Source organism: Macaca nemestrina, chromosome 4 (genome assembly GCF_043159975.1).
Source record: "Macaca nemestrina isolate mMacNem1 chromosome 4, mMacNem.hap1, whole genome shotgun sequence".
NCBI lineage: Eukaryota > Metazoa > Chordata > Mammalia > Primates > Cercopithecidae > Macaca > Macaca nemestrina.
The window spans coordinates 7,283,537-7,304,186 of record NC_092128.1 but is presented as its reverse complement, the minus strand read 5'-3'; the positions used below and the strand labels follow the sequence as shown (position 1 = coordinate 7,304,186).

The 20,650-nt window shown below is 39.5% G+C and overlaps 1 protein-coding gene and 1 pseudogene across 4 annotated transcripts in view; one reads left to right on the top strand and one right to left on the bottom strand.

Moving 5' to 3' along the window:
• The window catches only part of LOC105474931 (polypeptide N-acetylgalactosaminyltransferase 11), an 81,243-nt gene that overhangs the window by 31,566 nt on the left and 29,027 nt on the right, over window positions 1-20,650 (top strand). Inside the window, exon 1 of one of the 4 annotated variants that reach the window (XM_071094219.1) lies at window positions 6,810-6,824. The exons of the other annotated variants lie outside the window; for them this stretch is intronic. The gene's annotated coding sequence lies outside the window, so the exon portion shown is untranslated. Of the gene's footprint in view, window positions 1-6,809; window positions 6,825-20,650 lie in introns of those variants that run through there. 4 annotated transcript variants of the gene reach the window in all.
• On the bottom strand, window positions 5,592-8,958 carry LOC105474930 (small ribosomal subunit protein eS24 pseudogene; annotated as a pseudogene).

Sequence of the window (20,650 nt, the reverse complement as noted above, 5' to 3'; positions counted from 1 at the left end):
TGACGGGCACCACCCTTTCTGCAGCGTAAATGTCACCTTGCTGAGGAAACTTTTTGTCTGATTGCTGATTCTTCTCTGCGACATTGGGGAATAAGCATTTGTTTCCATCATAGTGTTTACTCTTGAGTTTACAGTATACATTTTATTTTATTTTTCAATTGGCATATAATTGTGTATATGGGGTACATAGCGATGTTTCTATACATATAATAATGTATCAGTGATCAGATCAGAGTAATTAGCATATCCATCAACTCATACATTTATCATTTCTTTGTGTTGGGAACATTCAATATTCTCCTTATAGGTATTTGAAACTGTACAATATGTTATTGTTAACTGTAGTCATCCTACAGTGCTATAGAACACTAGAACTCACTCCTCCTATCTAGCTGTAATTTTGTATCCTTTAACAAATCTCTTCCTATCTCCTCCCTTCCCCCTACCCTTCCCAGCCTCTAGTACCCTCTGTTCTAATTTTTCTATGAGATAACTGTTTTTTCAGCTTCCACATGTAAATGAGAACATGTGGTGTTTAACTTTCTGTTCCTGGCTTATTTCACTTAATATCCTCCAGTTCCATCCATGTTGCTGTGAATGACAGGATTCCACTCATTTTATGGCTGAATAGTATTTCATTGTGTTTATATTCCACATTTTCTTTATCTGTTCATCTGTTGGACACCCAGATTCATTCCGTATCTTGGCTGTTGTGAATAATGCTGCAGTTAACACGGGGATGTAGATGTCTCTTCGATATACCAATTTCCTTTCCTTTGGATAAATGCCCAGTAGTGGGATTGCTGGATCATATGGTATGCTATTTGCAGATTTTGAGGAACCTCTATACTGTTTTCCATAGTGGCTATACTAGTTTATATATATTCTCACCCACAGAGTATGAGAGTTCCTTTTTCTCTGCATCCTCCCCAGCATTTGTTGGTTTTGTTTTATTTGTCTTTTTGGTAATAGCCACTCTAACTGGGATGAGATGATACCTCATTGTGCTTTTGATTTGCTGTTCCTTGATGATTCGTGATAATTGAACATTTTGTCATATATTTTTTGGCCGTTTGTCTTCTTTTGAGAGATGGCTGTTCAGATCATTTGCCCATTTTTAAATCTGATTTTTTTTTTCCTGCTGAGATGTTTAGTTCCTGGTTTATTCTGGATATTAATCCCCTTTTGGATGAATAGTTTGCTTATATTTTCTCCCATTCCGTAGGTTGTCTTTTCACTCTGTTGATTGTTTCCTTTGCTGTGTAGAAGTTTTTTAATGTGACATAATCCCATGTGTTTGTTTTTGCTTTTGTTGCCTGGCGTTTTGAAGTAGTATTCATAAAATATTTTCCCAGATTAATGCCCTGAAGCATTTCCCCTGTTTTCTCTCAGTAGTTTTATAGTTTCAGGTCTTACATCAGGTCTTTGATCCATTTTCAGTTGATTTTCATATAGAGGAGGGAGGCTAGTTTCATTCGTCAGCATATGAATATCCAGTTTTCCCAGTACCATCTATTGAAGATACTGTCCTTTCCCCAGTGAGTATTCTTGGCATCTTTGTCAATAATCAGTTGGCTGTAGATACTGTGGATTAATTTCTGGGTTCTCTGTTCTGTTCCATTGCTCTGTGTGTCTGTTTTTATGCCAGTACCATGTTTCCATCACTACAGCTTTGTAGTATATTTTGAAGTCTGGGAGCATGATGCTTCCAGCTTTATTCCTTTTTTTTCCTCTTTGAGTTGTAAGCCACTTTTAGTATATTTGGAACTCTGTGGGTGTGGTGGTAAAGTGTGAGGGAGGGTGGGAGTTCTGGAATCTGGTTAAATCTCAGTCTGACAGCGGGTCTGGGTCTCACATAGGTTCACTCTTACAGTGGGTGGTGATCTTCACAAGTATTTCTCTAGTGTTAGAGTTCTTCTCCCCTGTCCCCTATTCCCGCCCTGTTTCCTTGAGGCCCTGACCTTTGCAAATTTTTTTGCCCTGTAGGTATGACAGGAAGGCTGGAGGGAACTGGAGTGGGAGGAATGCCCTTTGCATTCACCTAGTTAGGAGAAGGATCTGGCAAAGCTTTTTTCCCCTGGAGCAAATGACTTTGTGGCAGAGAAAACTCTGGGCTTATTACTCTTCCCCTCCCCTGCCAGAAGGGATCTTTCTGGGATCTTCCACCTTAGTGCCTGGTGGAGTTTCTGGACGTAAAGCCCACAGAAGTGTGGGTCCCGCACCTCCTGAGACTGCTTCCCCGAGCTTCTCACTGTCTCACTAGTCCACATCCAGCCTCCAGCACCAGCTTATGGCTCCCGCAGTTTCTGCTCCAGGTAAGCGGATCTCGTCTGTGTCTTTCCAGGTTTCCAGCACAGTTTGCCCTGTTAGCTCCGCTTTCTGATGGTCCCAGAAGAGTCATTGATTTTGAGTTTTCCCAGCTTTTTGTCATCATCAGGAGTGAAGGCTTCTATACTCATTACATGTTGCGGCTGAAAGCGAAGTCACCACCTTCTTTTTAACTTGTATTTTGTGACTTGTTACCACTTCAGTGCTTTAGACACATAGGTTCAGTGCTGCAGTATTGTGTCTAGGTTTGATTATGCTAAATTTAATCTTTCTTATATATCACCTGATTAATAAGGATTTCAAACTATACTGCCTGGTAGCTTTTGCTTTCCTTAGAAAAGCTTATCACTTTTTGACTGGGTGCGGTGGCTCCCGCCCCATAATCCCAGCACTTTGGGAGGCCAAGGTGGGCGGATCACCTGAGGGCGGGAGTTTGAGACCAGCCTGACCTACATGGAGAAACTCATCTACAAAAATACAAAATTAGCCAGGTGTGGTGGGGCATGCCTGTAATCCCAGCTCCTTGGGAGGCTGAGGCAGGAGAATCGTTTGAACCTGGGAGGTGGAGGTTGCGGTGAGCTGAAATTGGCGCCATTGCACTCCAGTCTGGGCAACAAGAGTGAAACAGTCTCAAAAAAAAAAAAAAAAAAGAGACAAGGTTATCACTTTAATGTTCTGTTCTTGCAAGTATAAAGGTATCTTACTACCTTTCAGTAAAACGTTTTTCTATGCATTATTTTGCACTTTAAGGCAACAAAAGCTGTAAAGGCTCTCTTTATTAGATTTTTCATTAGTGCGTCTAAGGATTTGTCAAATTGTTCCTTTTCTGTTGAAACCTGAATTGATTAGTTTTCATTCCTCTAGAAGCAGATCTTGAGATTGAAATCTGAATCCAAGTTGTGTATTTGCCAGGTAATCCCAGGACACACCAGTAGGGGAATGCAGTGTGCCATCTAGGAGAGACAGCCAGTAAAGGGCATGTTTTCAAGCCAGGTCCCGCTGTGGACAACTGAAGCTTCATTGTGCTGGGGAATTCTATAGCCAGTGTAGAATACGTATGTCTGAGTTGTTATTTTTCCACTGGGAGTTTGGAGGGAGGCTGTATTTAAGGAAGCTGGGGTCATTTTTATCAGTATATTGTGAGGACTGCCCTCAGGTAGGTCGGTACACATTCCCTTGTAGTTTGGGCCTGCCCTGCATGTGGGTAGATGGGCTTCAGAAGCCAGAGAGATACAGGTACTGGCAGTTGGAATTCAGAACACTGTGTGGGATGGTAATGCTCCACGGGACCTGCAAACGACAGTAACTACGATGTTTATTTACTGGGCTTGGTTAACAGCATGAGCTGGGATCTGGTGATTTGCCAGATTGATTAAGTCTGTCAGCTTTCTAAACCTGTTGAGGTGGTAGATACTCAGAAATTAATTTCCTATACAGTTCACTATGTATGGAGAAAAAGATTTTTCTGAAAAAGGCCGATAGCTAGGCATGGTGGCTCATGCCTATAATCCCAGTACTTTGGGTGGATGAGGTGAGGATTGCTTGAGCCCAGGAGTTGGAGGCTATAGTAAGCTATGAGCATAACCACTGCACCCCAGTCTGGGTGACAGTGAGACCCTGTCTCCAAAAAAAAAAGGCCCAAGATTTTGGTCAAATCACAAGTTTGATTTGCTGATTTTTTTTTTTTTTTGGGCAATACCTAGCCTGCACACTTTGAAATGCAAAAACAACTCTTTAGAAAATAGCCCTGGCCTTGTGCTTCCGATGATGCTGAGTAACCTAGTTAAAGCCAGCTGATACTTTTCTGAAAAGCATCAAGGAATTTACAACATAGTAAAGAATTACTGGGCTAAGATTAGGGAGGTAGAAATCCAGAGACATGAGCCTCTGACCCAGGGCCGCTTTTGCCCGTTATTTGCCCGCTATTTGCTGTTCTGGAAGAGCAGGTGAGAGGCTGGGGAGTGTAGTTAACTGACTCACAGGAGGACAGGAACAAAAACTGGAGTCTAGGACTTGCCGTGGGTAAGAAATCTGGTGAGCCACCTAGGGTTAATGTTGAAGCCTTGAGAGACTGCCGTCCAGAACACTCATGGGCTGGGAGTGTGCCCGCCTTTGCCTGGACTGAAGCTCCATGGGGTCACCTGGGGGTTTAGTAGATCTCAAATGGTGAAATGGATTAGGGTAATCTCAAATTGCTGGTGACCCCAGTCACCTAACAGAGGCAGATGAAAATCCTCTCCAGAGGAAGATAACATCTCATGTCTCAAGTGATTTCTGAAATGATTTTTCAACTAGAGTGTCCACCACACAACCAAGTCAGTGTAACCAGGCCCAGTGGGAGACAACCTTAACAAGAACCCGCACAGATAACAGAGGATAGAAACAGGCTTTGTAGACAGTGGAATTACCAGACAGATGCTAAAGCATATGTTTATTATGTTCATGGAGATAAAAGTTGAATAAAAACATTTCAACAAGGAATTGGAAACTTAATATGAAGGGGCAAAGCAGACCTGAAAAACAACGAAATACTAGATCTAAAAAATACAGTAGCCAAAATAGAGGATTCAGTGGATTCAGCAGATCAGATACTGCTGAAGAGAAAAGTGAGCCCCCGGAGAGATCAGAAGAAACCTCTCTGAATGACGTGTGAGCGGGGAAAGGCTGGGCAACACTGAAGAGGCTGTAAGAAATACACCCCATCCTTAGAAAGTCTGACGTATGTGATTGGAATTCTAGAAGGAGAAGAGGGAGTGGGGTAGAAGGAATATTTGTTTTTGTTTTTTTTTAGACGGAGTTTCACTCTTGTTGCCCAGGCTGGAGTGCAATGGTGCAATCTCAGCTCACCGCAGCCTCCGCCTCCTGGATTCAAGCTATTCTTCTGCTTCAGCCTCCTGAGTATCTGGGATTACAGGTGTGTGCCACCATGCCTGGCAAATTTTGTATTTTTAATAGAGACGGGGTTTCTCCATGTTGGTCAGGCTGGTCTGGAATCCCCGACCTCAGGTGATCCACCCGCCTCGGCCTCCCAAAGTACTGGGATTATAGGCGTGAGCCACCGCGCCCGGCCAGAAGGAATATTTGAATAAATAATGGCAGAGATTTTTGAAACCCCATGTAAGATGACAATCCACAGAATAAGAGATTCTAAATATAGCATAAGGTGATTTTTAAAGTTTTCCACTTCTAAGCAATAGTCTGATTCATTTTCCTCAGATTGAGCTTCCTTCCTTTCTTGCTCTCTAATTTTAGCAGTGGTTTTCAGAATTCTGCTGAGAGTGTTTTTCTAACAACTGATGAATTACATGGTTTTTTTTTAATCACATTTATAAAATAATTTATGTACTAGAGTTCCAAAAATTTTGATTGGACAAAAAGGATGCAACTTCTATTTTGATTGAAGACCACGAGATAAGAACATCTTTTTTTTTTTTTTTTTTCTCCACATGAAAGTTTTTAGTTTATTAATCTGCTCGTGAAAAATCCATAATGGACACAGGTAGCCTTTTACTGCAGCACCTTTACTCTTTCGGCTGTGATCCAATCTCCAGCTCACTTTTTGCCAGCACCAACATTGGCCTTTGCAGTCCCCCTGACTTTCTTCATTCTGTTCTTGCATTCCTTTCGTTGCTTTCTTGAGGTATTTTTCTTCTCATACAGGCCATGTCTTGCAAGTCTATGTTTGGGTTCATTTTTCTTTGCATAATCCAGGGAGTCATAAATCATGCCAAAGCCAGTTGCCACCACCAAAATGAGTTCTGAATCCAAATACAAAGATGACATCCAGTGTGGTCTTGTACATTTTGGCTAGTTTTTCCCGAATTTCTGTCTTAGGCACTGTTGCCTTCCTGGGGTGAAGGACATCGATGACCATTTGTTTCATTGGTCATGAACTTTGAAGTGCGGACAGTTACGGTGTCCATGATGGCGGCCTATCTTCAGACAGTCAGGGAGGAAAAGCAAGAACATCTTAAATAAAAGACAAGCTTTCCAGACCCAAAGGATTATTTTATAATGCAGGAATTTCAGCATAATGGGCAGTTAGGGGGCAGAGCCCCTCACTAGCACCCCTCAGTCATGGTTTATAGGTAGCTCTTACTCTGTCTCTCCCGGCCAACTAGGAAGAATGCCTCTCACAGATGAATGGCATACCTGACACAGGAAAGAGTATGTGTAGGATGCAAGTGAAGACCCTTGTATTAATACTACTATTAATATTTATGTATAATAGCTGGACACAGTGGCAGGTGCCCATAGTCAGTTTATTTCAATTTATATTATTTGTTTTCCTTACTGTTCTTTTCCACCCCATAGAATTAGGAGGTAACTGACCTCATGCTTGCTCCCTGAGGCTATGGTAGCTTTTACCTTCTTGTCTTCCACAGGTCTATAGTGAGCGAGAGCTGCTACTTTTTACTTGGGCATTTGTTCAAAGTGTTGAAGAATAATGGTCAGCCTCTACCATCCCTTGTTCACTGGCTCATCAGCTGCCCCAGGTTTTGCTCTTTTAGCTATTTGCCATGTTGTTTGTCCTTTTAGTTTATTTTCTGTGTGTTTGATTAAATTTGCTTCTTTCTCCCATCAGCATTACTTTGTGGTTTTCTTCTGCATTTGAGACACAGTGTTAGACATTTCATGCGTTCATGTTCTTTTTGACTGTTTTACAGAGAAGAGATTCATAAATATCAGGGATGTCTGAGGATCATTCCCAGGGAGCATATGATGTCTGGAATTTGCTCTGAACCTTTCCTAATTCAACAGTCTCCTTATCTGTAATTATAAACTACTATTGGTAGCTGTAGTTTATTTCTTCTAGTTTTCAGGGTAGATAAGGAATGAGAAAGAATAATGTGTATTTTTATGTTGTCATCACCTGGTAATTTCACAGGGGTATGTAGGTACTGTACTGTTGTAAATTAATATTTGTACTCACATGACTACAGCTGAGTTAAAATATGAATGTGCCTCTTGTATGGAAAAAGCTAACAAATATTTGCTGTTTGACAAGTTGTAATACAGGGTATCTTACAAGAAAATAGCTGGAAATTACCAAAAGGTAAATATTTAAATACATTTTAAATGCATTAAATATTGTGAAAATTATTTTATGCTGGTAGAAAATGAACGTTGTCCTGTGAAATAGAATTGTCTCATTAGTCTTGTGGTAAAAGATGGACATTAAAAGGTGATTATGAATTTCAGATTAGATAATGATTCATAGAGGAAAAACTATTCTTCAAATTGTGCTTTTAGAACATTTGTTCAGTACTCTAAAATTTTATTCTCGTATTTTTGACATATTGATGAAATTAAAATATTCTTTCAGTGTGCTTAAAACCATTTGGTTTTCTTTGGACATGTGGCTATGGAAATCCCCTTTGCTTGTGAAGTTAAAATGATATGGTATCCTATTTCTTTCATAGCCTTAAAGTATTTAATCTTTTCCATAGTTGTTCTTATATTTTCAAGTTAGGGAGTTTTTCCCTAAGAAATTTTTTATCTCGTTTCTTAAATCACTACATATTCCTTGTAGAAAATGTTTTAAATAAAAGAAAGAACAAAGAAAATTAGCCATAATGCCGCTAACCTAAGTCGATTAATTTTTTGGTGGTTGCCAAAAGCAGTATAGCATTTTGTAGATAGTGAAGAAAGATGAAAAATAAGTAGTAGATTATATAGCAGAACATTGAAGTGGTGAGACTTCTAGTGATTTTTAAATAGTTTTCTTTTTGCTTCTCTGTATTTTCTGAGCTTTTAGCACAATAGCAAAAGCTATTAAAACATTAATTGTGGGCCAGGTGCAGTGGCTCACACCTGTAATCCCAGCACTTTGGGAGGCCTAGGCGGGCAGATCACCTGAGGTCAGGGGTTCAAGACCAGCCTGTCCAACATGGCGAAACCCTGTCTCAAAAAAAACACAAAACATTAGCCGGGCCTGCTGGTGGGCCCCTGTAATCCCAGCTACTCAGGAGGCTGAGGCAGGAGAATCGCTTGAACCCGGGAGGCAGAGGTTGCAGTGAGCCAAGATCTTGCCGCCGCATTCCAGCCTGGGCGACAAGAGTGAAACTCTGACTCAAAAAAACAAACAAACAAACAAACAAAAACATTAATTGCCAGTACCCTGAATGGAGCCTCGCCTGTAGATCTTCTATTGTATTCCTAGTTTATCAGCCTTTTCTTTAGGATTATTTAATGATTTTCATTAAATCATTCAGAAATAACTTAGATTTCTGAAAGATTAAGATTTCTGGAAAACGTTAGATTGTTTAAACTGGAAGATTAGTGGAATTAAGCCGTCATCTGTAGAGTGACATTGCATAACAGGCATTGTCTTAGTGACTTTTATGTAATTTAACTGCTTTATGGAGCACGGTTTTATAGCTGGTGTGGACTACGTCCTCTAATAGAGGGCCACTACAAAAAGCATTTCAAAAGGAGCCTTCTTACCTCAAAGCCCAGTATTGTGCTGTTGAGAAATACCCCTCAGGCTAATCTGATGATGATGCCGGAATGTAAATTGGGTGAGCTGAGATTTTAGTCCTTTTGCGACCTAAATAGTTCACCAGAAAACATTTTAGATATTAACAACAGTTTTTAGATATTAACAACAGTAGATGCTAACAGTCACAATAAAAATTTGCTTTTTGTGCAGATTTAAGTATGTATGTGCTTAAATTGTTATTTGCATGTTTTTGTATACACATTTTTCTAGTTTCCTGGATTGCATAGTAGTATAAGGCTACTCTTCACTTACAAAGATGATGTCAGCTTCCAGCCCTGACCCCATACCACTCTATCTGTTTTCTTCCTCTTCTTATGGATATCAGCTTTTTAAAAATGGTTTATGGGGAATGCTAGAAACCAACCCAAAATTATGCTTTGTCTTTCCTTTTTTTATCCTTTGTTTTACAATATAGGCAGGTGTGTGTACTTACATGTAGCATCCTATATATATACACTCTTCTCATCTTTTTTCACCTGACAACATAATTTACAGATTAATCTATAATTAGCAATTAATAAAGACACTTTCCTTTTTATAGCTGTGTATTGCTCTGTTGTGTGGATAGTTGTTAGTTTGTTCAACCAGCCCCTTATTAATGGACAATTGGGTTGATTTTAGCCTTTTGCTATTATAAATAGTTCTGTAGTGAGTAGGCCTATGCATATATTGTTTCCTATTTTTACCATCTGCGGTATAGATTACTAGAAGTAATATTGCTAAGTCAGAGAGTAGATAGTGTATTTTTGCTGGATATTGCTAAATGAACCTGCATAGAAAGTATACTATGTGTTAGAAATGCTTGTTCCTCGGTGATGTAAAGAAATAGCACTTGAACATAAATTTAATTTCCTCAGCAAGGCCATTTTTACTTTCTGCAGAAAGGGTACACTCACCAGCAGTTTTGCCACGAGAGTACACTGAACAAAGGAGACAAGGTCTTTTAAAACCTGACGCATCCACCCTACTGCTGTGTCTGGTTTCCATTGGCTGGGATGGAACCTCACATTCTGTATTTGTCCCGATTGGCTAGCAACTTAGAACTTTTTAAAAGAGGCAAAGGCAGAGGAGAACAAAGGAAAGAGGAAGTAACTTGTGGAATGCTGAGAAAGGTAAAAACACCTTCAAATAAGGAATAGGAACAGGCCATGACCTAATGCTTGGACCAGTATAAGCATGCCAGGGCAAATATTTAGGCTAAATTGTGGGAGCTAAGAACATAAAGTACATTGATTTCTTTATCACGGCTAGCAGATATTTAAGAATGTTAGCACAGGTCTTTGAATAAATTTTGTTTCTAAGAGAAGTTACTATTTATTCCTAATTAGATGGGGAGGAAAGTTTTTGAAGAGGAACCTCTACTTTGCTTTTTACAAATGTATGAAAGTTTCTCTACAGCCTCACTGTCAGAATATGTTGTCAAGCTTTTGGATTTTTTCAGTTAAACGGGTGGGAAATGATATTTCAATGTAATTTAAATTTGCATTTCCCTTAGTATAAGCAGGTTTGAGCATTTTTTTCATATAGCTAAGAACTACTTGTGTTTCTGTTCTGTGAATGGTTTATAAGGTGGTTGTTCCTTTATTTTTAGAATCTCTTTGAGATTGTGACTCACAGACCCTAAGGTGACCCCCAGTAATTCCCTTCCCTGCAGTGGGGACAGGTCCTGTGACTTGCTTGTAACCAACAGAGTATAGCAAAGGTGATAGAATGTCAATCTCTTGATTAGGCTAGGTCATATGGCAAAAATAGGAGGCCACTTCCTGTGACTACATTAACGTTATAGAAGACTGTGTCTTAAGCAGACCAGAGTAGGGAGACTCCTCAGGGTTGGTTTGATGAAGTCAAGAGCCATATTGGTGAAGCCCATGTGGCAAGGAACTGCAGGGAACCTCTAGGATCTGAGGGTGACCTCCAGCCGACAGCTATTAAAAAGCCAGGACCCGTCAGTCCTGAGCCACAAGGAATTGAATTCTTACAATTTGAGTGAGTTCAGAGCAAATTCTTCCCCAGTTAAGCCTCTAGGAGAGAACACAGCTTGGCTGACACCTTGTTTGTAGCCTTGGGGACCCTCAGTAGAGGGTCCAGCTGAGCTGTACTCACTCTTGACCCACAGAAATAGCAAGATAATAAGTGTGTGTTGTTTTAAGCCATTAAGTTTGTAGTAATTACATAGCAATAGAAAACCAATATTGAGATATTACTCTTTTGTCTGTGATACCAATGATAAGTATTTTTTCTAGTTTGTCACTTGTCTTTTTGCTATTCTTTTTATGTCTTTTAGTATCCAGAGTTTTTTGTCTTTATGTAATCCAGTTTCTTTTCCTGTATTCTGATCTTTTTTAGTCCTAGCTAGAAAAATTTTGGCCAATCCCAGATAATAGAGGAATTTACTCATATTCTCTTCTAGTACTTGTATGGAGTCATGTTTTATAATTAAATATCCAATTTTCTTGATAAATGATGGGAGGAGTAGACTCTATTGTTTTTCCATATGGCTAGACAGTTGGTCTGACATCATTTAGTTGAAAGTCATTCATTTCCTCTCAGGTTTGTGATGTTGTCTTTATTTATACTAAGCTTATACTAAATTTGTTTATAGCAAACTTATACTAGATTTCTAAATTTCTAAATGTAATTGGGTCTTTTTTCTCTTCTTTTCCCATTGGTTTGTCTGCCTGTGCATGGGCCCTGCTGTGCTGTTTGAATAGAGAAGCCCTGGAGTTCGCTTGCTCTGCAGTGGGGCTCACATCCCGCTAGTTCTTTTTCCAAAGTTTACCTGTCTATTCCCTGCTTATTTATTCTTTTCCAAATGAACTTTATAATTAACTTGTCTATCTCCAGAAAAAAAAAAACTGATAATATATTTAACATGATTGTGTAGCACTTACAAGTTAACTTAGGGAGAACTGACGTATTTATTAGGATTTTGTGTCTTTTTGTCCAAGAATATGGCATGTACATCTTTCCATTAGTTCAAGTCTTCCTTTGGGACCTTTTGGAGTTTCGCATTGTTTTCCTCATAAATGTTTTAGACATTTATTGTTAAATTTGTGCTTAATATTTTAAGATGTTTGTCTTGATATAAATGAGATTTTTTGTGGGGGAGGTTCAGTCTTTGTCAGGTTTTTGAAATAAATGTTATGTTCATTTCATAAAACAAATTGGAAAGCTTTCCTTTAAAAAAATATTTGGCTTAAGTAGCAGTAGGATTTCCTCTGACACTCTTCTGTGTGCCTGGTGGTTTGTTTTGTTGTTTTTTGTTTTTTTTCTTTGGAGTTTTTGTTTTGGGGAACTCTTTTACGACTTTCTTTGGGACTGGGGTCAATTTTAATAAGTCGTATTTTCTTTAAAAGTTACTCTCTTCTAGCTAGGTGCAGTGGTGCACACCTGTAATCCCAGCTGTTCAGGAGTCTGAGAGAAGGATAACTTGAGCCTGGAGTGTGGAGTTTGAGTCTAGCCCGGGCAACAGAGGGAGACCCTGTCTCTTAAAAGAAAAGAAAAGAAAAATTTACATTTTCAAGTTGATTTTGTTAGAACTATACAAAATCACCTCTTTTTAAAATTTCCTCTCACAGTGTTTTCAAATTTATTGTTAAGAAATCATGGACTAAGAGGAAGACTTGGTACTTTTGCTGGCGTGTTGAGTAGTTTGTTTCATAATGAAACCGTCTAATGAAACTGTTTAAACTGGTTAGCAGCGTTTCTTGCCTCTCCTTCTTGCCTCTCCTTCTTCACAATAAACACTCATTTCCTAGGATGTGGTCTGCTTACATATTATACTCTTCTCTAAGATTTCACATTGCACAGAATGTAAACAATGTCCTTTAACCTTTTCTGGAACAGAAATACACTTCAAAAAATACACTTCAAAAATTATACGAACAAGTATGTATTAATTGTTAATACTAAGCACTATGCTAAACATATGGGTCTGAAAAGATGGAAGTGACCCCTGTCCTCAGGGGGCTCGTTTATGGTAAGTATAGCAGTGCTTACCCTACAGGCAAATTGTCTGTTGGGATATCTTGGGTTCACATATCTGTAAAGGATGATTCTGCTGTCATTAATTGTCCCCCTCCAAAATCACAATGTTGAGCATCTCATTTTCCAGCCATGACATTTCATCTTTCTGGTTCCCTCTGTCTGGTAACAACTCCAGCAATTATTTAGCCACACCAGGACCTCTAATCCATTGGCCTATTCACATTTTTCATCTTGCCTCATACTTCCACATCCTCATATCTCTGTTTCCCTGGCTTAAATCTGTGATTTGTCATAATCATCCCACTGTATATACTTGCCCCATTCCTGTCTGTTGTACCTCCCTGGCAAAAACCCACCTCTCAGCTTATAAGGCACCTATCCCTGAGCAGCTACCAGACCATGACTGAAGAAAAACGTAAGACCATAGTGACTTGTCTCACTTTAATAAATTCAGGTTCACGACTGGTTAGCCTTTTATTCATTTAACTTTGAAGAACGTATTAGTTGATGTCTAACTGCTGAAGTTTTGGCCCTGTTAACTATTCAAGTTTATGATTGAAAGAATTTGTCACTAGTTGTTTTGCCTTAAGTAACCTGAGATACTTGCTTTGACTGTCCTTTCAAAGGCTTTCAGACTTGGATATTAAAGGCATGGTAATTGCCTTTAGAAGGGATAGCAAACAGTATGAAACAAAAGGATTTTGTTATGTAGATACTAGATTCATTATTCATTCATTATTAGTTTAGATTTTGATTTTAGCTTTTGATTTTTGTTTGGATGTTTTTAGTTTCTTAAGCAGGTGAGAAATTTATTGAATAATAGACATTTGATTTCTTCGCATTTCCTTCATATTTGGGTGTTGGCTTCTTTTTTTTATTTTTGGAGACAGTCTTGTTCTGTTGCCCAGGTTGGAGTGCAATGGCATGATCTTGACTCACTGCAACCTCTGCCTCCTGGGTTCAAGCGATGCTGAAGATCCTCAGCATCCAGAGTAGCTGGGATTAAGGCGTGTGCCACCACACCCAGCTAGTTTTTGTTTTTGTTTTTGTTTTTGTTTTTGTTTTTGAGACAGAGTCTCCCTCAGTTGCCCAGCTGGAGTGCGGTGGTGCAACCTCGGCTCACTGCAACCTCTGACTCCCTGGTTCAAGCAATTCTCCTGCCTCAGCCTCCTGACTAGCTGGGATTAGAGGCACGTGCCACCACGCCTAGCTAATTTTTGTATTTTTAGTAGAGACAGGGTTTCATCATGTTGGCCAGGATGATTTCAGTCTCCTGACCTTGTGATCTGCCCGCCTCAGTCTCCCAAAGTGCTGGGATTACAGATGTGAGCCACCACACCTGACCCAGTTTTTGTATTTTTTTAAGTAGAAACCGAGTTTCACCATGTTGGCCAGGCTGGTCTTGAACTCCAGATCTCAGGCAATCCACCCACCTTGGCCTCCCAAAGTTCTGGGGTTACAGGTGACAGCCACCGCACCCAGCCCTAACTTCTTGACCTATCTGAAAAGAGATGGTGCCTTTGTTGCTTCTGAACACCATTATGCTTAATTGTATAAAAGAAATTATGGGATTTTATAAATGTATATGTTTTTAAATTTAGTATTACGATTTACTTTGTAAAAAATACTCTCTAAAGAATTATAATATGGTTTGGGAAAAAGAGTAACATCTGCCTGATAGAGTTGTTGAGAGTTAATATATTTTACAGCTCAGGAAACCAAGGAATCATGATGTTGAGCTGTTGCAGATAGGATGAGCCAGGGTGGTTATTCCATGAAGAATCTGGACAGAGCTGCCCAAATCCTGTTGGTGAGGTCTTTGAGCAGAAAGCTTTTTCATTTTGCCCTTAGGTGCTGACAGGTAGCCAAGAGGGAACCTAAGGAAAGTAGTTTCCCGGGTTTTTTTTTGTTTGTTGTTGTCAGTGAATTCTGTAAGATTAGTCTGCCTGTTTTTATCACAAAGACCATTATTTAAATTTTGAAATTGGACAATAAATTCCTGAGTTGTTTCTTGTACCTTTTCCAAAAATAAACATGCTGTTGTTCTGAGCTAGTTTTTATACAATTGTTGAATAAGATGGTCATGACCTCTATGCACAGTATTAAGGTATGGCTTAGCCCAAACAAGATAGTAACAGATTTGTTTAGAAATTTGCAAGCATGACCATATTACAGTAATTTTTTCATTTATTAACAAATATTTTTTCATTAACAAATATTTATTAAATTGTTGCTATATTCTATGCATTATTATAACCTCCAGGGATAGACAAAAGCTCTTGCCCTATTGGAGCTTACTTTCTGATATGGGAGAGATAAACAATAAATTAAAAACTCAGTGAGTAAGTAATTATGTATATGTAAGAAGGTGATAAATTCCATGGAATAAGGAAGACCAGTTTAATGTTTAGTGACTGGGTTGAAGTTTTAAATAGGGTAATCTTGGTAGGGCCTTATTGAGAAGATGATACTTGAGCAAAGATTCAATGGCAGTGAAAGAAGCCGTCATGAAATTACCTGGGAGGAAGAGTGTTCTAGACTGAGTGAAGAGCCAGTGCGTAGTCCGTAATGGAGTATAATTGAAATGTTTGACCCACAAGGAGACCTGTGTCTAGGACAAAATGAATGCAAAGAGAAGGTAGTGGGAGAAGTGCTCAGAGAGATAATGCCAGATTATGTAGGGATTTGTAGGTCTTTGTAGGGAACAGATGGGTGGTCATGTCTACCATTGATATTATATGTTAAGTCTAGATCGAATGACAAAAAAATTAATATTTGTTCAGTTTCTACTGTATTCATCCTATAGATACTTTTCAGCATTTTCTGTGGGCTATTCATTGTGCTAAGTTAAAGGAAAACATTAAACAAGAAAACAAACAGCAAAAGCAAGTCACAGCCCTTGTGGAGATTGTCTTGGTTCAGTGCAAAGGGTGGTGGTTTGTGTGCCAGTCATTGTATCTGGCACTTTACATATTTTACCTTGTGTAATTCTGAGTATTTCATTTCATTCTGATTATCCAGTAAGATGGACAATGTCGTTAACTTGGAATACAGTTGATGAAAATGAGGCTAAGAAAATCTGCTAATTTTTCCAAAGTTGCATAACTGATATATGGCAGAATGGGATTAGAATTCAGTTGTGTCTTTTCATTATACCATTGATCCCCAAATCTGGCTGTGCATCAGAGTTAACTTGGAGGCTTGTTGAAGCTAAAGATTCCTTAACCTAACCTCTGGGAATTCCCATTTAGCATAGCTGGCGTGGAGCCCTGGGAATCTGTAGTTTTGATAAATACTCCAAGGATTTCTGTATTTTGAAACTACCGCCCTCCATTATTATATTTATGGTAGTGTGATACAAGTGATTATGGGAACCTTTGTCTTCTATTTTTAAAGAAAATGGTTTTGTTGTTTCATTGTTTAGTATCATGTTTGTTACAAGATTTTTAGAGATGCTCTTTGTCAGGCAAGGATTTCCCTATTTTTCCTAGTTTGTTAAGAATTGAGTGTTGAATTGTAATAAATTCTTTATCTCCATTGATCAAACCATGTGTTTTTTTTCTTTTAATTTATGGAGGTGGTAGATTACGGTTTTTCAAATATTGGACCAGCTTTGAGTACCTGAAGTAAATACAACGTATTCATGGTATATTCAGTTTTTAAAAACATGGTTGGTTTCAGGGCTTTTTTTTTTTTTTTTTTTTTAAGATTTCTGTAATCTCTCTGAGATTGTCTTTAATATTCTTTCCTTAAACTGCCCTTGTATCAGGGTGGTAACAGCCTCAGAAAGGGACATGGAGAATCTTTCCTCATTTTCTGTCCTCTGAAGGCCATTCCGTCTACCTAAAATCATCTGTTCCTTAGATACTTGGTAGAACTCACTTTTTAAATCACCTAGAAATGTTTTTACGATAGTTTAACATTCACAGGGACTATAGGGCATCCAGGTTCCTGATTTTCCAGAGCTGGTGTTGTGCATTTATGTTTTTCTAGGAATTTGATCATTTTACCTGAATTTGTAAACAGTACTCCTATTTTAAATGTGTCTGTATTTATGCCTCTTTTTCATTGTTTTCTTATTTGTGCATTTTTCTTGATGTTTTGCCAGTGTTTGTGTAACTGCCCAATGGGTTCTTCCTGCCCACTCCACAGAGAAAATCATACCCTGAGACCATAGCATTGCAGGCAAGAAAGAACTTCATTCACGTGAAGCTGGCCCAGGCAGGAGAACTGGGCTTATCACTCACATCCATTTTCCTGAAGGCTCAGGGTTTTTATGGACAGTTTGGTGGGCAGGGAGCTAGGGAATGGGTGTGGCTGATTGGTTGGGGATGAAATCATAGGGGGGTGGAAAACAGTCTTTGTGCACTGAGTTCACCTCTGGGACCAGTTGAGTCATGAGTCACAAACCTGGGTAGGAGCCGTATGAAAGATATCTCAAAAAACAATCTTAGGTTTGCTATATGTAAAATGTTCGTTCCCTGGTGCCATAAAGAAATAGCACTCGAATATAAATTTAATTCTCTCAGCAAGGCAGTCTTTATTTTCTGCAGAAAGGGTGCTCATCACAGATGGAATAATGGGGAGAGCACATTCGAACAAAGGAAGTAATTTTTATCCCTTATGCTGTTCCTGCTACTGTATCCTATCTCCATTGGCTGGAGCCGGACCGCACAATCTAAACTAAAACCTGATTGGCTAACAGTTTAAAACTTTTCTAAATAGGTAAAAGTAATGGAAAGACAAAGGAAAAGAGGAAGTTGCTTGTGCCAAATAGGGAAGGGGCATAGGCTGCGAGCTGGAACGTGCCTGTGAGCATGACCAGCACAAATATTTTGGTTAAGGTACAAGGACATAGAATGTACTATGTGCCTATGAGCATGTTTAACAGCTACGCAGGATAGGGCTTAACAAAGAGTTATTAGCATAAAGAGGCTTAAAGGAAGTTAGTCTTTAAAAGAAACTGTTATTTCTAACACGATTTACTCTTTAACAAGAAGGGAAACTTTGAAGAGGAACTTTTTACTTTCTACAGGTTCTACAATAATGATGTTATCTATAGGAACGATGGAGGAAGTCATGAATTTTGCCACGTCTGGCCACATGACTCCCGAGCAGTAAGGGATTATAGAAACTACACCTACATTTCAGTGGAGTTTAGGCCCTTCCAGTTCCCATTATCATATTCTTGCTTACAAAGGTGGTTTTCAGTCCCTGATCAAGGAAAGGGGCTAGTTACAAGGAGGGGCTGTTATCATCCTTGCTCCTAAGTTAAACGGGAAACCACATTTCTCCTAAAGTTAGCTTGGCATACACCCAGGAGTGACCAGGGACAGTTTGGAGGTCAGAAGCAAGATGAGGTCAGCTATGTCGGATTTCCTTTACTGTCATAATTTTGCAAAGGCAGTTTTATTTTGTTAATTTTACTGATCTTTTAAAGAACCAGCGTTTGGCTTCTGTTGTCTTATCTTCATTTTCTATTAATTCCTGATAATGTTTTTATTATTATTTTATGTTCCTTGGGTTTATTCAGTTATATTTTTCTTAATTCATAGTTTGTGGTCATATTTTCTAATATAGGCATCAAAAGCTATAAATTTAGCCATATCCTATGGGTTTTTAAAAAGTTGTATTTTCACTCCTTAGTTCTGTAGAAATCTCTGTAGTGTTCATTTGCACATTTTGTAACCTTTCTAGTTACTTTGTTACCATTGGTTTTTGGTGGACTTGTCTTGGTCACAGCATGTGGCTCCTTGACCCCACTGGTCGCACACCTCAAGAGCCTTTGCTCTTACTCCACCCTCCCCCAGATAGCTTTTCCCCACATAGCTGCAGTACTCACTAGTTTACGTCTTGACACAAGTATCACGTTTTCAGGGAGGCCTTCCCTCTCCATCTTCCTGAAGCTTCACACACCTTCTCCTTGTTGCTCTTCCCTGCTTTATTTTCTCTCCTCAGAGCTTATCACTTTCTAATGTGTTATTTAACACAGTGTTCCCAGCTGGATAGAGAAGGAAGTAAAGCCATTACGGGATGTATAGCTGGAGACAGAAATGGATTTAAATCGTAAGGAAAGTGGGGAGGGCTGAGTGCCTGGACTTTGCCTGTCATGAGACTGAAGACATAGGGGTAGATGCAGCTGAGGAGTCAGTGTTGTGGTTGGAGAGGAAGATTTTTTTTTTTTTCATATGGAGTCTTACTCTGTCACCCAAGCTGGAATGCAGTGGTGCGATCTCGGCTCACTGCAACCTCTGCCTCCCCGGTTCAAGCAATTTTCTCCTGTCTCAGCCACCCAAGCAGCTGGGATTACAGGTGCCCGCCTCCACGCCCAGCTAATTTTTTGTATTTTTAGTAGAGACGGGGTTTCACCATGTTGGCCAGGCTGGTCTCCAACTCCTGACCTCAGGTCCTATGCCTCCTAAAGTCCTAGAATTACAGGTGTGAGCCACCACACCCAGCCGAAGAGGGAGGTTTTAACTTAGAAGTGAAGAGGTCATCACATCAATCCTGGATGATGATGAAATTGAGGGTAGGGCAAAGTTCCTTATGTGGAATTTAGGTAAAGGTGACAGCAGGAACACTAACCAAGACATTTGGAGGCAGGTTGGACATGGTCCAACATGATAGTGGGAATCAGGCTAAAGAAAACGTGAGAAACCACATCAGTGTCCATCTTTCATAGCTGCTAATGGAGCAGCCCTTGCTTCCTTCAGGGTCTGTTTTGGGTGGTTCCCTTTTGTGAGGGCCAAGCAGCTCATGGTGGAAGTGGGAAGGCTGGGCGTGGTTTGAGGAAAACAGCCTGTAAGTGTGAATCTTGCTGTGTGGTTGAAGAAGGGGTTGGCTCCCTAGGTGCCTAGTTCCTCGTGGATTCAGAGCAGCCTGTCCGGTTACAGTCTTCAACTTTAGGATCTCATGGCCTTTGGAAGAAGCAGTGCTTTTTTGTTGTTTGTTTACTTGCGCTTTGTCTAACCCTAAGCAAACATTTTAGGGAGTTATAATGTCTGTTTCACCTAAATGTTACTGCTCTGTACATTTTTGTTGCAATATTTTTGTTGCACGTTGCATTTTTTTTTTTTTTTGTCTTTTCCTTTGCTCTCATGGGCTTCCTTACTTAGAGAACATTTTCTTCTACTTCAGGTGTTTTGTGTTTTTCTGTTTATGTCTTTAGTTTTAAAAGTGCCTGCAGCTAACATAGCAGTGCTTTCATTGGCGCCTGATTTTCCTTTGTACTATTGTCATTTTCAGCCATGCCTCTGGTATTACTGTTGGTGGGAGTTTTTGTTTGGTTGGGTTTTTGTTTTGTTTTGGTATGTTACTGTTGTTTTGTTTTTTTACTTTTTAATTGACTTGTAATGGAATACTTAATAGTTCTTGGTTGGCAGACAGTTAAGAAACAGAACTGTTTACCATCGTCTAGGCTCATGGCATAACCTTGTACAAGAGAACCTGATTTTACCAGTGGTGCTTTACTGATGCCGATGTGCTTTGTCCTGATCTTTTGGGGATAATACCATTTTTAAGATGATGTTATGCTGTAGAAATAAGTAACTTAAACGCAATATCTCTGTGCAGTTTTCTTATGTGTCCACATTGCTTATAGGGTTTCTCTGCCGTAAGTCTATTTAGTGAGATGATTTTATATGTGCATTGGGCTCCTTAGAAAGAATTCCTTAGGAAATTGTATTAGCCTCCATGAAGATCAGATATCAGAAAGTTTAGGAAAAATCGCCAGGCACGGTGGCCTCACGCCTGTAATCCCAGCACTTTGGGAGGCCAAGGCGGGCAGCTCACCTGAGGTCAGGAGTTTGAGACCAGCCTGGCCTACGTGGTGAA